Here is a 13,798-nt window from a genome sequence, read left to right as displayed (position 1 = left end):
AAGATGAAGAAAACCTACTCCTTCCTCTTTTACATTACTCACTCACCAGTAGGTAATGTGTGATGTTAGTTTTCTGTTACTGTGACAAAATACTGGAGATGATGAGTTTAAAAAATGAAGTTGATTTTGGCTCAAAGTTTCAGAGTTTTCAATCTATGGCCAGATGGCCCTGTTGGTTTTGAGCTCATAACAATGGATACATTATGGTGGGACCATATGACATAACTATTCATCTGATAGCCAGGAAACAAAGCGGGGCATGGGGGAGGGGATGTCCAATACCCTTGTAAGGCCCACTCCCATTGTTAGAAGACCTCCCATTAAGCTTTGCCTCTTAAAAGTTTTGTTATGGCCCGGCAGTGGTGGCACACGCCTTTAATCCCAGCACTCGGGAGGCAGAGGCAGGTGTGAATTCGAGGCCAGCCTGGGCTACAGAGTGAGTTCCAGGAAAGGCGCAAACCTACACAGAGCAACCCTAACTCAAAAAACAAAACAAAACAAAAACAAAAACAACAAAAAAGAAATACTAAAAAAAAGTTTTGTTATGATTTAACATTTTAGGCATTATTCATCTGCCTCAACAGAGGGTCATTTGATGCATTTGGACAGCATTTTAAATTCTTCTGTAAAACTATAATGAGAGATATGGTCAGATGTCCTCTGTATGGCAGTCACAGAGGGTCACAGTTCCAAAAACTACTTTACTTTTTTGGGTAGATAAATTGATACTCTCTTTTAAATTTGAAATGAACACTTCAGTAATTATCATATTTGTTTTGCATAGCAGCCAGGTAATTCACAGCCAGATATAGCTCACAAGGACTGTAGCTCTGGTCTTTTATATGGTAATGCTCACCCCCTTGCTAGATGGTATTCTAGAGACTATCATAGTAGAAGTAGTGTGGCGGTCAGACTGTGTATGTTTGCTACTTTTCTTATTACTAAGGTGAACTGGATGGTTGAATATTTTATGTCAGCTTAACACAGGCTAAAGTCATCTGAGAGGAGGGAATCTTAATTAAGAAAATGGTGGCACACACCTTTAATCCCAGCACTTGGGAGGCAGAGGCAGGCTGATCTCTGAGTTTGAGGCCAACTAGTTCAAATCGACTTCCAGGACAGCTAGGGTTACAATGGGAAACTCTGTCTTGAACTCCTCTTATCCCCACCTCCCACCCCTCACCCCCTCACTCCTACCCCCCCCAAAAAAAAAAAAAAAAAAAGGAAAAGAAAATGCTTCCATAAGATCAGGTCTTAGGCAAGCCTGTACAGCATTTTCTTAATCAGTGATATATGGGGAAGGGCTCAGCCCATTATGGGTGGTGCCATCTCTGGGCTGGTGGTCCTGGGTTCTATAAGAAAGCAGGCTGAGCAAACCAGAGGCCAGCAAGCCAGTTAGCAGCACCCCTCCATGACCTCTGCATCAGCTTCTGTCTCCATGTTCCTGCCCTGTTTGAGTTCTTGTGCTGACTTCTGCCAATGATGAGCAGCGATATGGAAGGGTGAACAGAATAAAACCTTTCTTCCCTGACTTGCATTTTGATTGTGGTGTTTCATCACAGCAATAGTAATCCTAACCTAAGACATGAGGCAAAAATACCCAACGAAGGCAGTTTAAGGAAGGAGGGGTGTATTGTGGCTCATGGTTTCAGGGGACACAGTCCCTCGGGGAGGGGAAGTCACACTGGCAGGAAAGGGAGGCAGCTGGTCATACTGTATTCACAGACAGGAAGCAGAGAGAGATGAATGTTGGCATTCCACTGTCTCTGGTATTCCAGCCCATTGAACGATGCCATCTATACTTAGGACAGGTATCCTGACCTTAATTAACCCACTCTAGAAGCTTCATCAAAGCTATTACCAGAAATTTGTCTCCTTGGTGACTCTAGATCCTGATGGGTTGGTGATCAGTATTAACTGTCATACTTATGGCCTCATCTCAGTCTGCCCCTCGGCACCAGCAAACTTAGCAAGCCTTTTCACCTCTGTGAATCTTACATTTCCTTAAGTACAAAATGGATAGATTTAGCCTATCCATTTGTTAATATTAAATTAAAACTAACTTCATGGGTACAAATATGAACTCCAGCTTACTTCTTAAAAACAATTATTCCCATGTGTCTGCGCACCTGTACGCACTCATATATGGGTGTGAAGGGTATTTGCAAGAGTTGAATGTGGGTGCCCAGTCTTGGATGCGATTACAGTAGGAGTCAGTATTATGTAAAGATGTTTGTGGCAAAAAGAAAGTCCTATTAGAAGTGACTCCTTAGTCTTGGACTTCTTAGCTTCTAGGACCATAATCCAAATAAACTTTCATTGTTTGTAAATTATCCAGTCTGTGGTGTTCTACTATAATAGTGGAAAATAGAATAAGGCAATCAACATAGTCTTTAACTTATCTATTCATTCCTCTTGTACACATTTAACAGCAGCCACAGTACAGATGGAGATAATTACAAGTTGACAACAAACTCAAGAGTTGCTTGGAAGGCATGTCAGCTGTTCAGTTCATCTTGGATGAGTGGATTATTGTCGTCCCTCTTGGGAAGCATGTGCTCCCTGTACTTACTTCTTTGATAGGGTTGTTGTTTTGTAGCAAAGCTTATATTATTGCACAGCTCAATATACATTAGGAAACAGACACCCTGTGATCACTCAAGATCTACAGTAGTAAGTTCTTGCTAACTAGAAACCACCGCCAGGATACTTCTGGGCTTCTAGTATGGACATGACTAATATGAGTCATGCTGTTTATGTGACAGGCTTAGGCAATATGGTGAGTACACACACTGCTTGCTTCCTTTGCCAAGCCTCACCTTAGCAGTCATAATCTCAGTGGGGAAAAAGAGAGTGAGGCATGATAGTCAGATATGTTGGTCAGTATAGGTAGAATGGGCACCATCATAATACCTATAGATTCAAGCCATGGAAACTAAATCTGGTCTGGTTGCTGCTCTATGATGACCTAGTATTAGCAAAAAATGTCCATCCAGTGTTTATTAACTATGAGACAGCCTTGGGTTAACTTTGAATGTTAAGTAATTTTCAAAAAATACTTGCCTCTGGAAGACATATAAATAAGCAGCTGATTTTACTGTGGTGTGCTAAGTACTACATGGATAAACATAATGGGATCTGCGGAAACACAGAAGATGGACTGAATTAAGATGACAAGGTCAAACTGGTAAGATGCTCAGCCCATAAAGTTGCTTGTCACCAAACTTGATGACCTGGATTTGATCTCTCGAACCCACACAGTAGGAGAGAAGCCACCCTCTACAAGTTGTCCTCTGACTTCCATGTGTGTGCCATGTCAGCTCCCTGCTTCCCACTAAACATAATTTAATTTTAAAAAAGTTAAAAGATGGCAAGATTAGAAAGTTGCCACTCTAGAAAGGATTGAATTTCTGAGTGTGGCAGTAGCTGATCATCACAAGGTTAAGAAACAGACACTGAAAAAGCAGCTTTTTTACTTTAATACTGGCCTCTGACATGGGGGATTCCAGGAAGCAGATTCTTGACTTCCCCTCGGTGAGAGACTCTTACTGAAAGAAGAGAAGAAACACCCTGAGAATCCTCCTTACTACAAATAAGTGTAGCATACAATGGCTGAACCCTTTCTGCCACAAAGCAGTGCTGAACTTCCTCACCATGATGGGCAGTGACATCACTCAGTGGAAGTGACATGAAGAGGAGAACAACAGGTAGAGTTTGGACATCCACTTGATACAAACTTTCAACTCACATTTGAATCACTATTATGTCTGGTTTTGAGCCCAAGTAATAAGCTTGAGTATAGAGCAACAGTGAGGAATAATTTGTCTAGAAGTTAGGGTCCACTTGCTCTGTGGGATCTTTGTCACACTGCTTAGCACCAATATCTATGGTCCTACTACCCTGAACTTTCCTGATCTCATCTCTTTTGTACCAAAATTTGAGAAAGACACATGAAAGTACTTGATGATGTATTACTTTTTATGCTTTTCAACATTTAAAAATTCTGAAAACAATATATTGCTGTATACATTTATTATAGAGTATATACGTATTGATTATTAACTTATAGATTATTTACAATGTGATGATAGCTATTCTAGACTAAGAGAAAATGTCAGGTATGGAGAATATAAAAATGTGGTCATAGATTTGGATATGAAAAGTGTTTGTCCTCTTCTTAAACACCTTGTATCTTAGTGACTGGTACAGCTGTCACTGTCAATATCTCACAGCTAAGGATATACAAATGGATGTTTTGTTCTAAACTTAAAATTGTAAACCATACAACTGCCTGTTTTAAGTTTTACAAAGAGGAACGGTGTAGCCAGAATCTTTCTCTGTTCCTTCCCCGGGCCCTGTGGTCGGGGCAAATCTCTCCCTCTGGCATCCCACAGCTGCTTGGTCCCAAATAAACACACAGAGACTTATATTATTTTCAAACTATATGACCTAATGGCTCAGGATTCTCACTAGCTCGGTCTTACATCTTAAATTAACCCATTTCTATAAACTTATCCTTTGCCATGTGGCTTGTGGCTTGTCGGTACTTTTACATCTTGCTTCTCCTGGTAGCAGCCAGCAGAGTTTGCCCTATTCTTCCTTCTCCTCCTCTCTCTCCAGTTCAAATGCACTGCCTAACTTTATTCTGCCTCACCACTGGCCAAACAGCTTTATTTATCAACCAATCAGAGCAACACATATTCACAGCATACAGAAAGACATCCCAGAGCAGAACAGCCTATCAAATTTCAAGCAACCTCCCTTCTTTTTTTTTTTTTTTGGACAGTTTCTCTGTTAGTTTGCTTTCTGAATCATTGTGCAGGCTGCTTGACTCACAGAGATCGCTGCCTCTGCTCGAGTGTGGATTAAGGCGTGCGCCACCACCCCCCGGCACAACCTCCCTTCTTAATTGATTTCAAACAGCTGGAGTCAGGGAAAAGGGGCCATGGTAGAAAGGGGGAAGGATCAGAACAGCTATGAAGAAAAACCTTGTGATGGGGCTACCTGGTGTGGTGTATGAGGACATGGCTCCTCTTCATGCTGTAGTCCAACCTCCCATCTCTATAGAGACCAGGTCATGGCATAGAGAGAGTAACAGTCATGGTGGATAATTCCTTCAAAGCCTTCAAAAGCTGAGCCGTATCAGAGGACTCCTGGAAATAGCCCACTGCACATAGAGAATGCAGCAATACTTGCCCTGAGACTCTCTGATGTTTTCCTGTGGAAGTCAAGTGGTTTCCTGTGGAAGGCAGAGGACCACCCAAAGTTGTGCCAACCATAACCAAACTATTGCTGTAGATAGCCAGAAGGACCCATCAGATTTCATAAATATATGCACTCATAAATTATTACAGATTATTTAGTGGGCCCAGTGAACTGTAGGGTGCCTTAAACACTGAAAACATTGTATGGCTGGTGTCAGAGAGATTCAGAGCATGACTCTACTGAACACCTGAAGGTGGATGAGAACGGAATCCTGCCAGTTGCCTGGAGGAACCTAGAAGCAGATTCTTCTCAGCAGTCTCAGGTAAGTGGCCATGATGACTGATGAGTTTATGACAGCTTTGTGGAGCTACTAGATTTCTGGCCTATAGAATTACAAGATGGAAGTTGTTTCAAACTACTGAGTTCGTGGCAAGTTGTTATGACAGCAATAGATAGATCCAAATGTCTTTACCCACTTGGTACAACGCCTAAGACTACAGAGCAAAGGAGTCCCAGTCTTGTAAAGAAACTCCAGATCGCCACTGAGGGCCTGCACTGGTCTGAGTAGTTTCCCCTTCCTACTTTTAATTCTTTACCTGTCTTTCCTGTAGCTGGGTTGAACAGCTGGCCCCAGGCATGGTTAATATGAGAAAACAAGAAAGTGGGTCACATCCAGACTCCCTGTTTTTCAACGGTTACAGTCTTACACATAGAGGGTGGGGTAAGGGTGAATCAAGAAGGGAAAACTTTGGCAACAGTTGGTGAAAAGTCTCTTTGTGTGTATTGCTGAGACTATTGCTGAGTTTGAGACTTTAAGTCATAGTTCTATTATAATTGTAAAGAAATAAAACTTGTATGCTTAGAGTGCTTATATACAGGTTATATAATTTACATGATCTCAACTATCCACTGTGCTTTTATATACCGTTAAAATATTTTAAAGAAAGCATGTATCTATATATACATATATATATAGAGAGAGAGAGAGAGAGAGAGAGAGAGAGAGAGAGAGAGAGAGAGAGAGAATTCATTTTATTTACATAAATGGCTTGTACCTTTTTCAGGATGTGGTCTAAGACATAATTTTCTGGAGTATTTAGAAAAACATCTTGGTCCTTGAAAATCTGAGGAAAATAAATGTTTAAATATATTTTCAATTAATCTTGAATATATTCATACTTATCAAAATTAGTAGAGTGAGTGTTACTGCAACACTTTTCAAATAAGTACTTAATTACTTAACAGAATAGTGGCAGAATTTTAGGAATCCAAACTAGATAATTTCTGTGCCTATAATCCCATTATTGGGAAAATGGGGAAGTTAAAGCAATCCTTTTCAGCTTTTACATTTTATGGTGAGAAGACCTCAAAAGAGCATCGGAAGAATCTTGAATCCTGTCCTGTCCACCCACACTGCAGACTCAACAACTCTCCAGGGTCTGCTCTGTTTGGCCAGTTTCTTCAGACAAGTGAACACAGACGGTAAATAAACACTTAGGAAATGCAGCGACTTTATTGTTCATTTGTCATCACAGATGTGTGTGTGTGTGTGTGTGTGTGTGTGTGTGTGTGTGTGTGTGTGTGTGTGTGTGTGTGTGTGTGTGTGTTGGGGAGGGAGTCCATAAGAAAGAAGAATCTAGTTGTAATAGAAAAAGAATAAGTGATAAGTAGCCTGGCAAGTTAAATGCCAAAGGCAGAAAAGCATGGCAAATATTTCACATTTGTGTATGAATTTATAGTTTATAGCATATTTGTTTTATATTTTACAGATAAAGAAGCTAAAATCTAAAGAGAATTTTTTTCTCATATTCAAGGTCATACATTAACTAGATACTGTCAGACCCAGAATTTGAAATCCTTGACCTGTTGGCTGGACTCTTTCTGCCTCACTAAAGTGTTAACTATGAAGTACTTCCCCACTCCCTCCAAGAACAGAGCACAGAGGAACCCTAGCAGCAAAGAAAGTCTACATATTTATTAGCTTTACATGACCATGTGAAACAGAGGAAGGTAAAGGCAGGTTGAGGTTGGAACAGGGAAAAGATGGAACTAGGGCACACTTTTCTTTCTCTTAGTTCATGCATTTCAGAAATCCATTCAGTCTTCCAGACAAACCATATACCTTTCCCACACACAAGAAATACATAATTCCTGCTTTACAACTAAAAATGTCTTGTATATTGGTTGACCTCAGATCAGCCTGGCCAAGTATTTATTTTGGGTGATCAACTCTTGCTTAGCTGAGAGGAAAATTTCAGAGGATGACATTTGTTGTTACTGCTGTGATTAGGTAATGTTGTCCCTTCCAATGTAATTATTCAAGCCAGTTTTTGTGTGTTCAGCATATTCCCAACTGACTCTGAAGGTTCCTGGATCATCTGTTAGCCCTATACTCTTACCGCCCCATCTCCCTTCTATTTGAATTCTATTTATTTTTTAAAAAGAAATTACTAAAATTAGATCATTCATCTGTTTCCCACAACTCTCCTTGGTTCTACATTTCTTTTTAAATTCCTAGTTATTCCCTTGGCTCAGTGTTTGCTAACTAATTTTGCTATTAGTATTCTCATCCATAAATTAGCACAAAAGGTAACATTTATAATATATATTATATAAATACTATCAAGTAATGTACAAAGGTTTCCACAATGTAAATTGATAGTATTTCTTTTAAGAAAAATTGAACATGGCAAAAATTTTGTGCCTGGAAAAAGTTATGCTATTTCTATGGCATTTTGTATCTTTATTGTAATTTAAAACTTGACATAAAATGGCCCCATTTGGAAACTTAAGTCATTTTTAGATTAAGGAGGAAAATGAGAAAGAATACAAAACTGAACACAGAGCCCAAAAGTTATTTCTGTCTGAAAATTACATTTAATTAATAAGTTTTTCTTTCAAAAAAGAGTATTAGCATACATGCCCTTTATAAGGATGTTTAACATTGCTAGTTATTTTTTATTTAAAAGTCCTTTCCTAAGTTCAGATATTCATCTACATATCAAGACATAGAGGAAAGAATAGATTTTAGAGTTAAATTGATTTATGTTTGATTTTTATCAGTTGTGCAACTTTGGGTAAGTTGTCACAATTAACCTTGGGTTTTTACGAGTCCTAATGAGATCTGCTTTGTAATAATGCTAAGAATATCAGGTAATCAAAATAATCCATGAGGTTAAACTTTAAATATAGTGCCTGTCAGAGGACATGTCTTTAACACAAGATTCATTTCCGGTTACTAATTCATCATTTTTAGTCTTCCTTGTTTTTTTTTTGTGATTGACACTAGAAATCACTACTCAATGGCACTGCAACCTGACAGGCTGAATCCTGATTTGGTCCGGGAATTCACAGGAGGAAGAACTGAATGGAGATTTCATGGGATGAGGGACCAGTGCTTCTGGGGATGGAGGAAGCAATGTACGTGTTGGGCGGAGCAATAACTTTACCTGTAGCCAAGGAGACTTCCCTTAGGCTTGCTTGGCAAAGAATGACTTGAAATAATTTGGATCTTATCATGGCATAACTTTCTCATGTAACTCTTCAGGGGTGTTTGTTCTTTACTCAGTGAGTGGAAACTGCCTGTTGCCTTCAGCTAGCTCCATTTCAAACCAAAGCTACATTCCACAATCATGCCTGTGATTCAGTGTTTTTTCCACTGCATGTGGGCCTGAAGTTCCCTCTTTAGAGAGGAACATGCTACTGTATGCATAGCTAATCACCAAACTGGATAGACAGATAGTTTGGCTTGAACTTTGGATGCTTGGCCAATTATAATCTGAAACTGAATTACTTAGGAACTCTGAGGAAGTTACATAAGAAAGAAATTCATCACTACAGACTTACATTTTTGATACAAGTTTGGGAAGCTTTCATATAAAAGAAGACTCAGCAATGACTTGAGCAATGATTCCTTAAATTTAGAGGATTTTGATTTATTCCTCTATTTTCAAGTAAAATACTTAAAATCATTGTAGTGCTCTACATAATGTACACATATACATACATTAAATGCATTTATGAATTGTACACTACATAGTAAGTATGGTATAGTGCTCAACAAATTCATTAATATAAACAGTAGCTGATTGGCTAACCTTCCTGACTTTGTGAGTTTGTCTCAGCCCAGACATCCCTCTTTTATAAAACTTCTCATTAGATATTGAGTACTCAGCTCAGCTGTATAGTGCTCCCTGTATTGATCTCATATATGTGTTTCTTTCCCCAGTTGCCAAGAAGAAGAAAACAACAAGAAATTTGTAGAGATTGGCTTTTATCTATTAGCACTGAAGCCTCTAACATTGTATTAGTACAAAGAAGATGTCATGGAATATTACTTTAACTATGTAAAGATGTGATGCATTTGTTTATGCTGCATTTGTTTGATGATGTAAAGGTGTGTTGCTTTTGTTTATGATTTATTTGTTTAACTAGGTAAAGATGTGTTGCTGTTTCACTTTGCCTGCCTAAGTCATCTGGTTGGTCTAATAAAAAGCTGAACAGCCAACAGCTAGGCAGTAGAGTGATAGGCAGGGCTGGCAGGCAGAGAGAATAAGTAGGAGGAGACTCGAGAGAGAATGAGGGAGAAAGAAAGGGAGATGTCTGAGACCAGCCAGTCAGGCAGCCACTGGCCAGCCAGACACAGAAGAAGCAGGAAAAGTAGGACATACAGAATGAAAGAAAGGTAAAAAGCCCTGAAGCAAAACATAGAAGAAGAGGAACAGGTTAAATTAAGTTATAAGAGCCAGTGGGAGAAGCATAAGATGAGGCCAAACATTCATAACTAAAAATAAGTCTCCATGTCATGATTTGGGAACTGGTTGGTTGTCCAAAGGAAAGCCTGCTACAAGAAGGTATTAATTAGTGTTCCTAACATATTCCTAAATAAATAAGGGCAGTATCATAGTCTCTTATATTTAGGAATCCCTGCATACAGAAGTACCCAAGTCTTTCTTGTTAATTTAACTTTTCAGTTCAACACCAAAAGGTCGAGCTGTGAGTTACAATATGTGAACTGAAATGTAAACAACAATATCAGTGGATAACCAGGAGAGAAAGTGTCTCTGTTTTTATAGAATGTTTTTATGAAACCACAACTCAGGGTTGAGCACCACACACCTGAGAGGATATCTGCTGCTTCTACACTGGAGGACATCTGCTTCTACACTGGAGGACATCTGCTTCTACACTGGTCCTGTTAGGCCATCATTTATAGAGTGAACTTTTAAGATTTTCCTCAGGTGGAGAGGTCAATAGTAGGTTAAGAAAAAAAATTCCCTGAACTCCTTTCCAGAGATGATCAAGGAAAGTCAGGAGAGTGGCGTAAAAGAATTTGTCAGAAATCTTAAAACCTTTTACTTCAACTAGGCTGACAGGTAAAATACCGAATTCTCTGTGATAGTGGGCAAAATACAATTAAACGGCAATGGAGATGTATTACAGCATCTAAAGAAGTGTTGATGGCTTCAAGTAGCTTGTGTCATGTCATACTGCAAAATGGGATGATCTATTCTCAGTACAAATTATGAGAAGGAAGCTTTATCTCTCATCAAAGGCTGTTTTAAAAAGTGCTTCTCCCACAGTTAGGATGTTTACATGATGACTGACACAGTGGATACAGACTATAGAGTTCAGAGTCAGGAACTTGAAACCTCACACAGCGATTCTAAAAGATTAATAGTAAAGCATAAGGTTAAAAAAATACAGATTTCCATGGAAATTGGACAGTAGACATTGTTACTTAATGCCTGTACTTGGGCAAATAAAATATATACAAGTAGCAAAGAATTTTTGGCAAGAGCTCTAAAAATGTTTACAAGCAAAGATAAAACAAGGAAAGATAATGTGGAGCATAAAAACAACTCTCCAAGTTAAGAGATTTAAAAAGTTTGATTGTATCCAGCTATGAATCCTGAAATAATGGCTTGCCAGGGAATATGTGCCTTCCTAGTGCGATAATGGCATGACTGCTATCATGGAAACCAACCACTTTCTTAGTGGATTTGAGGCAGGAACTCATGCTTTAATTCTGTTAATCTCATCAAGAGTCCATGGCAGGGGAAGTCATAGGTCCAACTGAATACCTGATATTATTGTTTTGCTAAAGGATCATGTTGTCTAACTGCCTTGTAAATACTCATATTAATACTTACAGATTAGTGCTATGCACAACCTCTATCAGAAAAGTTTCTTACTGTGGCCGACAGCAATTAATATAGGAACCCACAACTGGCCAAAAGGCCAAGAGTAAGAAATGGTAGGGTCCTAAACAGGGCAGCTACATTATTTTCTCCAGGACTCAGGGAACATCATGGAAGAGGGGATGGAAAGAAAGGAAGAGCCAGAAGATGGGGAAATGTGCAGCAAAAGATGTTCTCTGGGTAAACTCACTGCAAATGTGGTTATCTGCACAAGCTTGCCTCTGGAGGAGCACTAAGAGGTCCTACCCTTCCCTGAGGGACTGCTGGGAATGGAAAGTTTTGGGAGCATAGCTGTAATTTTGTTCATTAGTGTTGCCATGATAAATTGTCTTGCTTCAGTAAAATAAACCTTCCACCCATGAAATGCTTATTGACTTTGTGGCCCATACACAATGAGAAGTTATGCAGACAAGAGGAGACTTATGGAGAAATATTCCAGTAAGAAAGAAATTGGGATAAGAAAAGGAAATAGAGAAATGAAAATGATCAAAGTTCATTATATAAATGTATAAAACTGACAAAAAAATAAAAATATAGTTTGAATAAAAATATTCTTTAGACCACCTTGGTTAGGGCTGTAGCTAGTTCTTTAGAAAATATGATCTGAGGATTATTATGAGGAAATTCTTAGAATTATTGTAGATATAATATACACATGTATGTATACATCTACACATATAGACATATCATATCTATATATAGATGAACACATATATTTACTTATGAATAGTGAGTTATACATTACCATCTTTGTTTTGATGATGGGTGATCAAACCCAGGGCCTTATATAGGTTAGGCAAGCACTCTACCACTGAATGGACTACAATTATTTTTTATAGACTAGACATTTATCAATCTTAATAGTTTTAGCCTTAAAATTCCAAGATTGAAATCCTAATTATTTAATTGTGTCTCTCTCCTCTCTTCTCTCTCCCCACTCCTCTCCTATTTTTTCTCTCCCCTCCCCCTCCTCTCCTCTCTTTTCCTCTCCCCTCCCCTTTCCTTCCCTTTCTTTTTCTCCCCTTCTCTCTTCCCTATGCAATTATATCCATCTCAAATGTGCCATATTTGAGAAAATATGATAAGAAAGACTCTACTGTCTATAGTATCTTAGATCATGTGCATATCATTCCTCACTAAATTCTGACATAGTATATGTTTCTGACTGGGTGTGTGACACCATACACTATCAATGAGAATGAAGTCATAATAAACAGTTGTAAAAGGAGATTGGGCTAAGGACTGTAGACCTGAGTAACACAGGACGAGGGAAGGAGCTGATCATGTATTAATGCTCTGTCATAGATATCACACATTTCTCACCTTATCTAGTATAGAGAGATACACACAACATGGATGTTCTGGTCCAACAGACGAGGATTCAATCCCTCTTCTACTTGTATGAGCTAATGAATTATCCTCCCAAGTGTCAGTTTTATCATTGTTATAGAAAGAACATTCAACAAAGGGATTCTTGATATTCAAATGGAATGATTATGCACAGAGTGGTTGCCTAATGTATTTTAGTGTTATTTAGTTAATAACAACTACAACCACACACACACACACACACACAGCAAATTGATTCTCAATTTAAGACAGTTATGAGTATAGTTAAATTACTTGGTGGAGTGTATCTTAGATCTTTTCATTTCAACCTGACAAAACATGGAAGGAAGGAAGGAATTTATTTTTCTTTTTTTCTGAACATTTTCATTTAATTTCTAACATTTGCAGGTGTCCATGCCTCTTAACATAGTCCTTAAGTTTTATTATTCCTTCAGAAAGAAGTGTTTTTCTTCTGCCAAGAGAGCCTTTCCTCCTCTGTCTTTTCAACAATTTCAGCTTCTCTGGATCTGTTTTCTGAAGTACTGTCTTAGATGTTAGTATTCATCGGGGTGCAGATTTCCCTGTGTGCATAATTTTAATGGGGTTCGGTGGTAAATCCTTTGGTGACTGTATTAAATATTCTTCCAAATCTCCTTGCAAGTAGGGGTATATGGGAGGGGTTGGGTGGATGAAAGGGAAGGGAGAAATGATACAAACTCAAAAACAAAAGAAAAATAGATTTGCTAGTTGGCTTTAAGTTTTTTTTTTTTTAAATATTATTTCTAACTATCTAAGCCAAAGGAGGTCTTCAGTTAGGGCAAATACTGAGTTTGGTACTCATTTGCCTTTGGTGAATCCTGAGGTGCCACAAAATATTCTTTTTGGCTTATGCTAACAAAGTACCAGTTATGACTCAAAACTTGAGAATGTCGAAATCCTTCCCTACTGTCTCCTGTGCTGACTTGAAGTTTCATCATTTCTGAGTCCTGTTTAATGGAAAGACGCCCTGGAGTGCACATTCTTCTCATGATAACTGTGTCAATTTTCTTTAGATACCGTCACAA

Source organism: Peromyscus leucopus, chromosome 15 (assembly GCF_004664715.2).
Source record: "Peromyscus leucopus breed LL Stock chromosome 15, UCI_PerLeu_2.1, whole genome shotgun sequence".
Lineage (NCBI taxonomy): Eukaryota > Metazoa > Chordata > Mammalia > Rodentia > Cricetidae > Peromyscus > Peromyscus leucopus.
The sequence above is the reverse complement of the archived record's forward strand: the minus strand, read 5'-3'. Positions refer to the sequence as shown.